Source organism: Mobula birostris, chromosome 7 (genome assembly GCF_030028105.1).
Source record: "Mobula birostris isolate sMobBir1 chromosome 7, sMobBir1.hap1, whole genome shotgun sequence".
In the NCBI taxonomy this organism is placed as follows: Eukaryota; Metazoa; Chordata; class Chondrichthyes; order Myliobatiformes; family Myliobatidae; genus Mobula; species Mobula birostris.
In genome coordinates, this window is record NC_092376.1 from 19,648,759 (window position 1) to 19,662,844 (window position 14,086).

The window sequence follows — 14,086 nt, forward strand, 5'->3', positions numbered from 1 at the left end:
TGTCACTTCTCTACCCACTCACCATCAACAACTCTACTGTTAGCACCATTTCAACATTTGGGTTCCTGGGCATGTGGGACTTCATGTGGGAGAACCATATCTCCTTCATTAACAAAAAGGCTCAGCAGAAGATGTACCTTTTGTGGCAGTTGACAAGATTCCATCTTCTCAGAACATACTGTTGCAATTCTACACTGCCATCACAGAGAGTGTTCTCGCATCAGCCATCACTGTCTGGTTTGGTGCCACATCCTCTCATAATTTATGGAAATTAAGCAAACTGTCAAGACAGCAGCAAAGGCCGTTGGCTGCAGTCTACCATCAGCACAGGGCTTATATGTGCCCAGGACAAAAAAGTGTCGGAAAAATCATTACCGACGTAACCCACCCTGCAAACTGCTTTTTGTAAAAGCTCCCCTCTGGAAAGTGTTATAGGGCTATATAAAAAAAAATTCACAACATCTTAGAAGTTTCTTCACCCCCAGGCAGTTAATCTGATCAACCATTCTAGTTAGTCCCCCCCGCCTCACCTCCCTCAACCTGTGATCCCCATCACTACACTGTAAACACTTTAAAGCACTTTTATAATGTCTTTAAAAACAACAAGCAAAATGTAGCATTACAGTCACTGAGAAAGTCCATTGCAGCTAGTGCCGTAGGGCTACCGTAACAAAAACTTCACGTCACCTTAAAACTTTCTGAAGACAGTTAATCTGATCAATTATTCACACCCTATTCCCCTCTATTACCCCTGTAATCATTTTAAACTTCTTTTATAATGTTGTTTACACTGTAAATACATGCAGTTGATTATATACTTATGCACATTTATCCATATCCCTCGATTTTAACCTCCAAATTTATTTTATATAGTTCTTTATCCTTTTGTTGTTTTTTTTTTGGCACGTCGCGCCAACACACCACTGCAAATTCCCAATATAAGTAAAGGTACATGGTGAATAAAATTGATCCTTGATCCCTGGTTGACTCTTGGGCATAAACTGGATGTCATTTCCTTTCATTACAGAAGTGTACACACCTTAAATCCAAACCACGAAAAAGTTCTGTAGGTGCTGTCAATTCAAAGCAACACACACAAAGTGCGGGAGGAACTCAGCAGGTCAAGCAGCATCTACAGAAGTGAATAAGCAGTCGACATTTCGGGCTGAGACATTTCTTTACGAATAGATTTCAGGAATAGAAAGGAAGGATGACAGAATTAAAAGGTGGGGGAGGGGAAGGAAGGTAGCTAGAAGGTGATAGGTGAATCCAAGTGGATAGGAAAGGTAAAGGGCTGGAAAGGAAGGAATCTGATAGGATGGGAGAGTGGACCGCAGGAGAAAAGGAAGGGGAGGGGACCTGGGGGAGGGGTGTTGGGGGAATTGATAGGTAGGTGAGAGGAGATAAAGGGCCAGAGTGGAGAACAGAAGAAGAGAGGAGGGGGAGATATTATTTTTACTAGAAGGAGAAATTGATCTTCATGCCGTCAGGTTGGAGGATACCCAGACGGAATATAAGGTGTTGCTCCTCCACCCTGAGGGTGGCCTCATCTTGGCACAAGTTTCTTAAATCCATTTCAAACAGTGAATGAAAATGTATCTGGCAAACTAAGTTGATCCTCCTCCTTAACCCTTATCGTCCTGCATAAACTTAGAGCCCAGAATCGCTCTTCCACCTTCCCTTTGCTCTTTAGAGCAATAACATATCCTCCTCTGATTCGATAACCAGAACCACATACATTAGTCAAGATGTCACATTGTACGGCAACACAAGGTCTTTTAAAAAAAAGTGCCCTATTCCCTTCTCTCGTTAATTTTAATTTGGATGAAGGAAACGTGGAGCTGTATTTGTCCCATTAATTGCCAATAATATGAATGGTGACAGATTAATATAATATTTTGATAGTGGCTCTTGGAGAAAGTCAGAAATTAAGAGTCTATTTTTATTTATGGTTCTTTAAAGTTATTATAGCCAGGGGGGCGGGTAATGGGGAGAAGCTCCCACTACCTAGTAAATGCTCCCAATGGCATGCACCTCAAATAGCCTCTGACAACCAAGTCCAGCTCTCAGCCTTCACGTGTGGCTTAGCTACTAAGCCTGGCAAAACCGTTTCTACTGACAGAAGAAGGCGTCATGGCCTTAAAACCAGTCACTTCAAGCAGATGGGGCTCAGTGGCCGAGGTTAGAAGCTCATCCAGGAGAGAAACTTCTGATCTTAAGCCTCCACTGCCTTGCAGCTATACCCACTCATGGAGAAGGCTTTGAGAGTAAACCCCGAGGGAAAAATCCGGAGCTGGAGTCCTACATTGAGTTCAATGCTGACTGGCAACCCTTGCAACACTTCTGGTACCAAACTGTATCGTTCTCTGCCGTTCCTTTAGGTTCATCAGATACGTGGAGAAGATGAGCTTGTTACATAGGCAACAGCTTGCTCTGCACGCCGTACTGTCCAGGGTTGGGTACCTAGACAGCTAGAACGCAATATCCATGGTCAACTCGGGCCGACGGAGGCCTCAATCAACCAACTCGTTTTTACTTACTATTGGAAGTCTTTATTCCAAGGTGGCTGGCTGTTCAGTGAAATCGATAGCCCACAATTTTTCAAATGTCAATGTTATTTATGCAGTCCGTAGGCTCGAAGCCAAACAGCAGTGTAATAACTGAGCTGTTATGCACTACACAAAAGATGCCGGCAACCGATTCAATGGCAGCTTTCAAAGGGGAAATCAGAAACTTCCATTTAAATGACACCATTTGTTATAGCCAATGAAGTAGTTGTTGAAGCGTACACAGTTAAAAAGGAAATGGACAGGAAGTGGGTTTGGGGATTGATAGTAGTTGGAAAACTTAAATGTAGAGCACAGTGAGTTCAATCATTCCTTTATGTGCTGCAAGATTTTAAGGTCCCATGGTTTATAAAGACACTGAGGCTCACAGCTAAAAGGTAGAGAAGGAGGGAACTTATTAGTCTCTTTCTGGGCACTTAAGAAAATCTTAGATACATAGATGAGGGGAAAATGGAGGGTTATGTAGGAGGAAAGGGCTAGATTGATCATAGATTAGGTTAAAAGGTTGGCACAACATCATGAGTCGAAGGTCCTCCTGTACTTTATAAAGTGGCCACTGAGTTTATGCTTGTGGTCTTCTACTGCTGTAGCTCATCCACTTCAAGAGTTGATGTTTTGTGCATTCAGAGGAGCTCTTCTGCACACCACTGTTGTAACACGTGGTTATTTGAGTTACTGTTACCTTCCTGTCAGCTTGAAGCAGTCTGGCCATTCTCCTCTGACCTCCCTCATTAACAAGGCGCTTTCACCCACAGAACTGCCACTCACTGGATGTCTTTTGTTTTTCACACCATTCTCTGTAAACTCTAGAGACTGTTATGTGTGAAAATCCCAGAAGATCAGCAGTTTCTGAGATACTCAAACCACCCTGTGTGGCACCAACAATTATTTCACAGTCAAAGTCACTTAGATCACATTTCTTCCCCATTCTGATGTTTGGTCTGAGCAACAACTGAACCTCTTGACCATATCTGCATGCACTTAGTTGCTGCTACATGATTGGCTGAGCTGATATTTGTATTAACCAGCAGGTATGCCTAATAAAGATACTGATGTTCACAGCTAAAAGGCCAAGATGGAAGCAACTTGACTGCCTCATTAGGGACATCTAAGAAATTTTAGATAGGCACAAGGAAAGGATGATATAAAAATGGAGCATTATGTAAAAGGGAAAGGTTAGGTCGATCTTACAGTAGGTTAACAGGTCAGCACAAGATTGCATGCCCAATGACCTGTATTGTGATGTAATGTTCTATGTTCTATGTTCATGGATGGAGAAATCTTCATTTCTACTTTTGCTTCACACCAGGCAGCGATGAGAGGCCTCGAAACTCTACATGTTTGCCCCATATCTGTGAGTAGCCACACAGGTTCACAGCTATGCATAACTTAGTATTGGCTTCTTTCATTATTTCCACACCTGTGGTATTGAGTATATTTAGATCTCTTGAAAGGGAAATAGACTATGCTCTTGAAATAAAAATGTAACAACATGGTGTAACAATGACATAACTATGACTGAAATAGATGATGTGATAAAGAGCAGGTCAGGTGGAAATTTAATGGAACACATTCTCCTTACAGATGGATTTTAAGAAATGACAAGGGTGGAATTTGGTTTATATCATCCAAGGAATGAATCAGCACTTTCTTCGTGGGGCACACACAGGGGCGCATGATCCCTTTACCCCCATGGAAACTTTAGATACCTTCTCTCCCAAGCAGCCTCTTCAAAATATTGGCGTGGTGGCCAATGTTTGGCTCCCTTTTGCTATTCAATCTCCAGAAACAATATGATAAGCAGTCACAATTATATTAAGTGCCCTTGTCTAGTGCTTGACTGACAAGGTTAAAACTGCAATTAATTGCCTCCTAAAGGTTGCAAGATGGATACAAACTCCAGCCAATTTTTTGCTCACCAACCTGGATGTCTCTTATTTAATACATCTCAAATTGTAAGTTAATTACTTCAACCACTGTGTATACAGCACTGTGCAAAAGTCTTAGGTACCTTAGCTATATATACGAGTCTAAGATTTTTGCACAATGTTGTATTTAAAGTTGGAATTGCTAGATTTTTGATACTAGGTGGATACTAAGGGGGAGAAATAGGAACAGGATCAAGTTTACGTTTGAATGGCAGTGCCGCTTTGAGGGACCGTATAGCCCTCTCCTACAGCTATTTCTGAAATTCCCATTTCCATCTGAATTTGAATCATCTCCACATATTTAAGAACTTAATGTAATGTAATAGATACTTAACAGCTTTTCTTGACAGTCAAAAGTGTTAAGCCCAAGAAAGACTCTAATAGTGATTGTTAAGAACAGCTGTCTTTAATAAAGTTTGAAGTTTGCACTTTAAATAATGTAGTCCTGTCACATTCTGTGAGTTCTTGGTGGGTCATGTTATTTTCTGACATCTTGATGAGGTAAATCTTGGAGCTTCTACCGATGCTGGAAATCTTGAAGAACACACGTAAATTGCTGGAGGAACTCAGCAGGTCAAGCAGTATCTATGGAGGGAACTGAACAGTCATCATTTTCTCGAGCTGAAAAGTTAAATGATAATTTTCTTCCATGGATGCTGCTTGACGTGCTGGGATCCTCCAGCATGTTGTGTAATCAGACCTAATCAGACCTAATCAGTTCCCCTCTACCACCACTCTGCTCCGTCTAGCGGAATTAGTCCTTACTCTTAATAATTTCTCCTTTGGCTCCTCCCACTTCCTCCAAACTAAAGGTGTAGCTATGGGCACCCGTATGGGTCCTAGCTATGCCTGCCTTTTTGTTGCTTTTGTGGAACAATCTATGTTCCATGCTTATTCTGGTATCTGTCCCCCACTTTTCCTTCGCTACATCGACGACTGCATTGGCGCTGCTTCCTGCACACATGCAGAGCTCGTTGACTTTATTAACTTTGCCTCCAACTTTCACCCTGCCCTCAAGTTTACCTGGTCCATTTCCGACACCTCCCTCCCCTTTCTAGATCTTTCTGTCTCTGTTTCTGGAGACAGCTTATCCACGGATGTCTACTATAAGCCTACTGACTCTCACAGCTATCTGGATTATTCCTCTTCTCACCCTGACTCTTGCAAAAACGCCATCCCCTTCTCTCAATTCCTCCGTCTCCGCTGCATCTGCTCTCAGGATGCGGCTTTTCATTCTAGGACAAGGGAGATGTCCTCCTTTTTTAAAGAAAGGGGCTTCCCTTCCTCCACTATCAACTCTGCTCTTAAACGCATCTCCCCCATTTCACGTACATCTGCTCTCACTCCATCCTCCCGCCACCCCTCTAGGAATAGGGTTCCCCTGGTCCTCACCTACCACCCCACCAGCCTCCGGGTCCAACATATTATTCTCCGTAACTTCCACCACCTCCAACGGGATCCCACCACTAAGCACATCTTTCCCTCCCCCACCTCTCTGCTTTCCGCAGGGATCACTCCCTACGCGACTCCCTTGTCCATTCATCCACCCCATCCCTCCCCACTGATCTCCCTCCTGGCACTTATCCTTGTAAACGGAACAAGTGCTACACATGCCCTTACACTTCCTCCCTTACCACCATTCAGGGCCCCAAACAGTCCTTCCAGGTGAGGCGACACTTCACCTGTGAGTCGGCTGGGGTGATATACTGCGTCCGGTGCTCCCGATGTGGCCTTTCATATATTGGCGAGACCCGATGCAGACTGGGAGACCGCTTTGATGAACACCTACGCTCTGTCCGCCAGAGAAAGCAGGATCTCCCAGTGGCCACACATTTTAATTCCACATCCCATTCCCATTCTGACATGTCTATCCACGGCCTCCTCTACTGTAAAGATGAAGCCACACTCAGGTTGGAGGAACAACACCTTATATTCCATCTGGGTAGCCTCCAACCTGATGACATGAACATCGACTTCGCTAACTTCCGCTAATGCCCCACCTCCCCCTCATACCCCATCTGTTATTTATTTTTATACATACATTCTTTCTCTCACTCCTTTTTCTCCCTCTGTCCCTCTGAATATACCCCTTGCCCATCCTCTGGGTTCCCCCCACTTGTTTTTCTTCCCGGACCTCCTGTCCCATGATCCTCTCATATCCCTTTTGCCAATCACCTGTCCAGCTCTTGGCTCCATCCCTCCCCCTCCTGTCTTCTCCTATCATTTTGGATCTCCCCCTCCCCCTCCAACTTTCAAATCTCTTACTAGCTCTTCCTTCAGTTAGTTCTGACGGAGGGTCTCGGCCTGAAACGTCGACTGTACCTCTTCCTAGAGATGCTGCCTGGCCTGCTGCGTTCAGCAGCAACTTTGATGTGTGTTGGATGTTGTGTATGGTGCTGAGCTTGAGACTGATGATCGTTGCACCACCAACAGATGGCAGTAGATAGCCCACAATCCCCTATTCCAATCACTGCTGGAAATAGACCTCATACCTTTGAGGATATGGAGCTTGCACACCTGCCAATAGCCATGGTAAATTATTGCAAGGCATACGGATAGCAACAGGCAGCAGATCTGTCCTTCTTAAACCAAAACATATACAGTATGCCATATTGTTAAAATCAAAACATTGCATTTGCCCAAGAGGTGACATGGAACTTAGGAATGCCAGTGCCCTCTAGTAACTCAGTTCACTGAGGAACAGCTCAATAAGCTGAGAGATGGATGTGATAGCAGATGAATTATATGTCAAATAAGGAAAGAAGGACAACGGTGGTAATAAAAGTTCAAAGTTCAAAGCAAATTTATTATCAAATTACATATATGTCATCACTTACAGCCCTGAGATTCATTTTCTTGCAGGCAAACTCAATAAATCCATAAGAGAACAATACCATAACAGAATCAGTGAAAGACTGCACTAACTTGGAGTCCAACCAGTCTGCAAAAGACAACAAACTGCCCAAATACAAAAAGAAAGAAATAATAATAATAATAATAATAAACAAATAAGCAATAAATATCGAGAACATGAGATGAAGAGACCTTGAAGATAAGTCCGTAGGTTGTGGGAACATTTCAATGAAGGGACAAGTGAAGTTGAGCGGTTATCCCTTCTGGTTCAAGAACCCGATGGTTGAGGGGTACTAACTGTTCCTGAACCTGGTTGTGTGAGTCACTAGACTCCCGTACCTTCTTCCTGATGACAGCAGCAATAAGAGAGCATGGCCTGGGTGGAGGGGGTTCCTGATGATGGATGCTGTTTTCCTGCGATAGCGTTTCATGTGGATTTGTTCAATGGTGGGGAGGGCTTTACCTGTGATGGACTCTCCCAACAGTTGAGAGTTCTTAGTGTTGTGAAGTAAGTTGGGTAGAAAATTAGGGACAGAATCAAACATGATATTGAATGGCTCAAGGGACTGACAGCCTAGTCCCTCCGGGATAGATTCTTAGAACAGCTTGTACTGGAGCCTACCAGAGAGAATGCAATTCTAGATTTAGTGTTGTGCAATGAACCAGATTTGATGAGGGACCTCGAGGTAAAGGAGCCATTAGGAGGTAGTGACCATAATATGATAAGTTTTAATCTACAATTTGAGAGGGAGAAGGGAAACTTGGAAGTGTCACTATTACAGTTGAACAAAGGGAACTATGGTGCTACGAGGGAGGAGCTGGCCAAAGTTCAATGGAACAATGCCCTAGCAGGGATGACAGTGGAACAGCAATGGCAAGTGTTTCTGGGAATAATGCGGAAGGTGCAGGATCAGTTCGTTCCAAAGAGGAAGAAAGATCCTAAGGGGAGTAAGGGGAGGCCGTGGCTGACAAGGGAAGTAATGGACCGTATAAAAATAAAAGAGAAGGAGTATAACATAGCAAAGACGAGTGGGAAGCCGGAGGATTGGGAAACTTTTAAAGAGCAACAGAAGGTAACTAAAAAAGCAATACGCAGAGAAAAAATGACGTATGAAGGTAAACTAGCCAAGAATATAAAGGAGGATAGTAAAAGCTTCTTTAGGTATGTGAAAAGGAAACAAGTAGTTAAGACCAAAATTGGGCCCTTGAAGACAGAAGCGGGTGAATTTATTATGGGGAACAAGGAAATGGCAGACGAGTTGAACAGGTACTTTGGATCTGTCTTCACTAGAGAAGACACAAACAATCTCCCAGATGTAATAGTGGCCAAAAGACCTAGGGTAGTGGATAAATTGAAGGAAATTTATATTAGGCAGGAAATGGTGTTGGATAGGCTGTTGGGTCTGAAGGCTGATAAGTCCCCGGGACCTGATGGTCTGCATCCCAGGGTACTTAGGGAGGTGGCTTTAGAAATTGTGGACGCATTGGTAATCATTTTCCAATGTTCTACAGATTCAGGATCAGTTTCCGTGGATTGGAGGGTGGGTAATGTTGTCCCTCTCTTCAAGAAGGGAGGAAGAGAGAAAACAGGGAATTATAGACCGGTTAGCCTGACGTCAGTGATGGGAAAGATGCTGGAGTCAATTATAAAAGATGAAATTACGACACATCTGGATAGTAGTAACAAGATTGGTCTGAGTCAGCATGAATTTACGAAGGGGAAATCATGCTTGACTAATCTTCTGGAATTTTTTGAGGATGTAACTATGAAAATGGACAAGGGAGAGCCAGTGGATGTAGAGTACCTGGACTTTCAGAAAGCCTTTGATAAAGTCCCACATAGGAGATTAGTGGCCAAAATTAGGGCATGTGGTATTGGGGGCAGAGCACTGACATGGATTGAAAATTGGATGGCTGACAGAAAACAAAGAGTAGTGATTAACAGGTCCCTTTCGGAATGGCAGGCGGTGACCAGCGGGGTGCCACGGGGTTCAGTGCTGGGACCGCAGCTGTTTACAATGTATATTAATGATTTAGATGAGGGAATTAAAAGTAACATTAGCAAATTTGCCGATGACACAAAGCTGGGTGGCAGTGTGAAATGTGAGGAGGATGTTATGAGAATGCAGGGTGACTTGGACAGGCTGGGTGAGTGGGCAGGTGCATGGCAGATGCAGTTTAATGTGGATAAATGTGAGGTTATCCACTTTGGTGGTAAGAACGGGAAGGCAGATTATTATCCAAATGGAGTCAAGTTAGGGAAAGGGGAAGCACAACGAGATCTAGGTGTTCTTGTACATCAGTCACTGAAAGCAAGCATGCAGGTACAGCAGGCAGTGAAGAAAGCTAACGGCATGCTGGCCTTCATAACAAGGAGAATTGAGTATAGGAGCAAAGAGGTCCTTCTGCAGCTGTACAGGGCCCTGGTGAGACCACACCTGGAGTACTGTGCGCAGTTTTGGTCTCCAAATTTGAGAAAGGACATTCTTGCTATTGAGGGAATGCAGCGTAGGTTCACAAGATTAATTCCCGGGATGGCGGGACTGTCATATGTCGAAAGATTGGAGCGACTGGGCTTGTATATTCTGGAATTTAGAAGGCTGAGAGGGGATCTTATTGAAACATATAAGATTATTAAGGGATTGGACACGCTGCAGGCAGGAGCATGTTCCCGCTGATGGGTGAGTCCAGAACCAGAGGCCACAGTTTAAGAATAAGGGGTAAGCCATTTAGAAAGGAGTTGAGGAAAAACTTTTTCACCCGGAGAGTGGTGGATATGTGGAATGCTCTGCCCCAGAAGGCTGTGGAGGCCAAGTCTCTGGATGCTTTCAAAAAAGAGATGGATGGAGCTCTTAAAGATAGCAGAAACAAAGGTTATGGGGATAAGGCAGGAACTGGATACTGATAGTGGATGATCAGCCATGATCACGGTGAATGGTGGTGCTGGCTCGAAGGGCCAAATGGCCTACTCCTGCACCTATTGTCTATTGTGCTCCTGCTGTTTCTTACCTTCCACTGTTTTTCTAGACTTGAATCATCTCCACATTCATGATTGTTACTCAAACACCTAAAAGGTTGCCAGCATGTTACAATAATAGAAGTTTCCTCATGGTTTTTCAGCATCACCAATTGGAAGTTTTGTTTCATTCATTATATACTAAGGAGCTGGTGGTAGACCTGAGGAGAGCTAAGGTACCGGTGACCCCTCTTTTCATCCAAGGGGTCAGTGTGGACATGGTGGAGGATTACAAATACCTGGGGATACGAATTGACAATAAACTGGACCGGTCAAAGAACACTGGGGCTGTCTACAAGAAGGGTCAGAGCCATCTCTATTTCCTGAGGAGACTGAGGTCCTTTAACATCTGTTGGACGATGCTGAGGATGTTCTATGAGTCTGTGGTGGCCAGTGCTGTCATGTTTGCTGTTGTGTGCTGGGGCAGCAGGCTGAGGGTAGCAGACACCAACAGAATCAACAGGGTCACTCGTAAGGCCAGTGATGTTGTGGGGTTGGAACTGGACTTTCTCACGGTGGTGTCAGAAAAGAGGATGCTGTCTAAGTTGCATGCCATCTTGGTCAATGTCTCCCATCCACTACATAATGTACTGGGTGGGCACAGGAGTACATTCAGCCAGAGACTCATTCCACCGAGATGCAGCACAGAGCATCATAGGAAGTCATTGCGGCCTGTGGCCATCAAACTTTACAACTCCTCCCTTGAAGAGTCAGACACCCTGAGCCAATAGGCTGGTCCTGGACTTATTTCATAATTTACTGGCATAACTTACATATTACTATTTAACTACTTATGGTTCTATTACTATTTATTATTGATGGTGCAACTGTAACAAAAACCAGTTTCCCTCGGGATCAATAAAGTATGACTATGACTATGACTACTATGACTATATGCCATGTCGTATGATGCAGGCCATCAGGTCTTTCCACGGCCACGATAGTTCGTGGCAAATCTTTCTACAGAAGTGGTTTGCTATTGTCTCCTTTTAGGCAGTATCTTTACAAGATGGGAGACCTCAGCCATTGACTCTTCAATGACTGTCTGCCTGACATCAGTGGTCACGTAACCAGGACTTGTGATATGCACCAGCTGCTCATACGACCGTCGGCCACCTGCTCCCATGGCTTCACATGACCCTGATCAAGGGGCTAAGCAGGTGCTACTCCTTGCCTAAGGATAATCTGTAGGCTAGCAGAGGGAAGGAGCACCTTACTCCTTACAAAAGATGTATCTCCACCTAATCACCCTAACTGGAAGTTTACAAGGTTGTAAAAAATGAATCCTACTGGAACTGTCACCAAAATAAAGGGTCGGGCATGTCGTTGTTGCTTCCAGAACATTCTTCTCCAAATACAAACTCTTCAGTATTAAGATTTAAGATCCATATGAAACTGTTTGGAAGAAAATCTGATGCATTGATATGGTTAATATTAACCCTCATTCACTGATTAAGAATGAAATCAGACTTGGGCTGGGTACATTTAGCCAGTTGAGGCATGGGAACAAGCTTCTTATGCATAAAATGAGGCTCAGGACTGTTGAAGAGGTCCTGTTAGGGATACCACACTTGTTTTTAGCCAAGTCCTTAAAAGTGACTCACTGACGACAGAAACGTGATGCTGTTGAAGAGTAATCCAGAAAAAGTGGTTCAAATCCCATCAACCCATCAACTCAACTCAAAGATTAAAGTAAATTTGCTCAACCAAATTCAAAATCACAGAATCATAGAGTTGTCCAACACTGAAGCAGGCCCTTCGATCCATCATTTCCATGTTGCCTACACTAATCCCATTTACTTGCATTATTTTGCTACCTTTCCTGCTTTGACAATAGAAGTACTTGTCTAGATATTTCTTCAATGTCATAAGCCTCCAGCATGTCTTCAGGGAATGCAGTCCAGTCCTAACCCCCTTCTGTGTGAAAGAGTAGGTGCTTCTTAAGGGTAGATGTTTCTTCTAGACCGGGGGTTCCTAACCTAGGGTCCATGGACCCCTCAGTTAATAGTAGGGCTCCATGCATGAAAAAGCTTGGAAACCTCTGGTCTAGATGCTTCTTAAACATCATAAGACTAGCTACCTCCAGCACACCTTCAGGAAATGCATAGAGTCCCTAATCCCTTCCTGTGTGAAGGAGTAGTCCCCCAAATCTTTTTTTAACTTCCTACCTCCTTCTGTAAACCTACGATCTCTTTCCTAAGACACCCTTACTAAAGGAAAAATATTTTTACTTTTTATACTTTTTAGCCCTCTCAATGATTTTAAAATCAGAATCAGGTTTATTATTCCTGACATATGTCGTGAAGTTTGATGTCTTGTGGCAGCAGTACAGTACATTAGATAAAATATACCATAAATTATAAAATTATAATAAGAAATATAAATAAATAAGTACAGTACTGTGCAAAAGTCTCTTGTGTATATGTCTGTGTGTATATATATATATATATATATATATATATATATATATATATATATCTCATGGTTGGGAAAAGGGAAGGAAGAGAGGAGGAAGTGGGAAGCACCAGAGAAACATTCCGTAATGATCAACAAGCCAATGGTTTGGAATCAAATGACATTGCCTGGTGTCTCAGGGCTCGGTGTGTCTGCACCCACACCATCTTACACCCCTGGCACTCCTCTGCCACCTACCCCGTACCACTCCCATGGTACTCTACCTTCACCATTCCCACGATCATTTGCTCCTGCCAGATTTACAAGCTCGCTCTCCTCTCCACACTGACCAAATACAGTACTGTGCAAAAGTCTTAGGCACGCTAGCTACATATATATGCCTAAGACTTTTACACAGCACTGCAAATAAATAGAATCAGAATCAGAATCAGGTTCAATGTCACTGACATGTCATGAAATTTGTTGTTTTGTGGCAGCAGTATATTACAATACATAATAATGAAAACCATGAATTACAACAAGGTGTATATACTTAAAAATTAAATTAAGTTAATAGGGCAAAAAGCGAGGGAACAGAGGTAGTGTTCATGGGTTCATTGTCCATTCAGAAATCTGATGGCGGAGGGGAAGAAGTTGTTCCTGAAACATTGAGCATATGTCTTCAGGTTCCTTTACCTCCTCTCTGATGGTAGTAATGAGAAGAAAGCGTGTCCTTTCTGAGGCATCATTTTCAGGTTATTCTTCAGCCTCCTCAACTCCATGGAAAACAAACCCAACCTATCCTCTCTCTCCTTACAAATTAAAAAAACGGTAATAGTAACAGTGACATTGAAATCACTGGATTGCCATTAAACCAACCTGGTCTAAGGAAGGAACTCTACACAATCTGGTCAAACATAATCCTAGTCACACAGCCACTTGTTGACTCTCACGAGGCCTCACCAATTCATAGTGGACACTTGAATTCTAGTCTTGCTCTTGATTATTGTGTGACTGAATTCAAAATAAGGAAATTAGGGGTGTCAGTATTTCTTTGATAATATTATAACCATATAACATATTCCAGTGGATATTTTGCTACATTCTAGTATTTATATAAAATGTTGTTGTATTTATGGCTTCCAGTTTTGAAATTCCAAAATTAGCAAAATGTCTGCATTTAACAGAATGAATAAATTTGGACCTCTCTTAGGTCATACTGCAAGTACTTTCCTGTTAGATAAAAAAACAGGCCCGTTTAGACATTATACACATTTTTATTCTCTCAGTATTGGTATCAGCTATGTAATTTTTATTGCATTACAGTG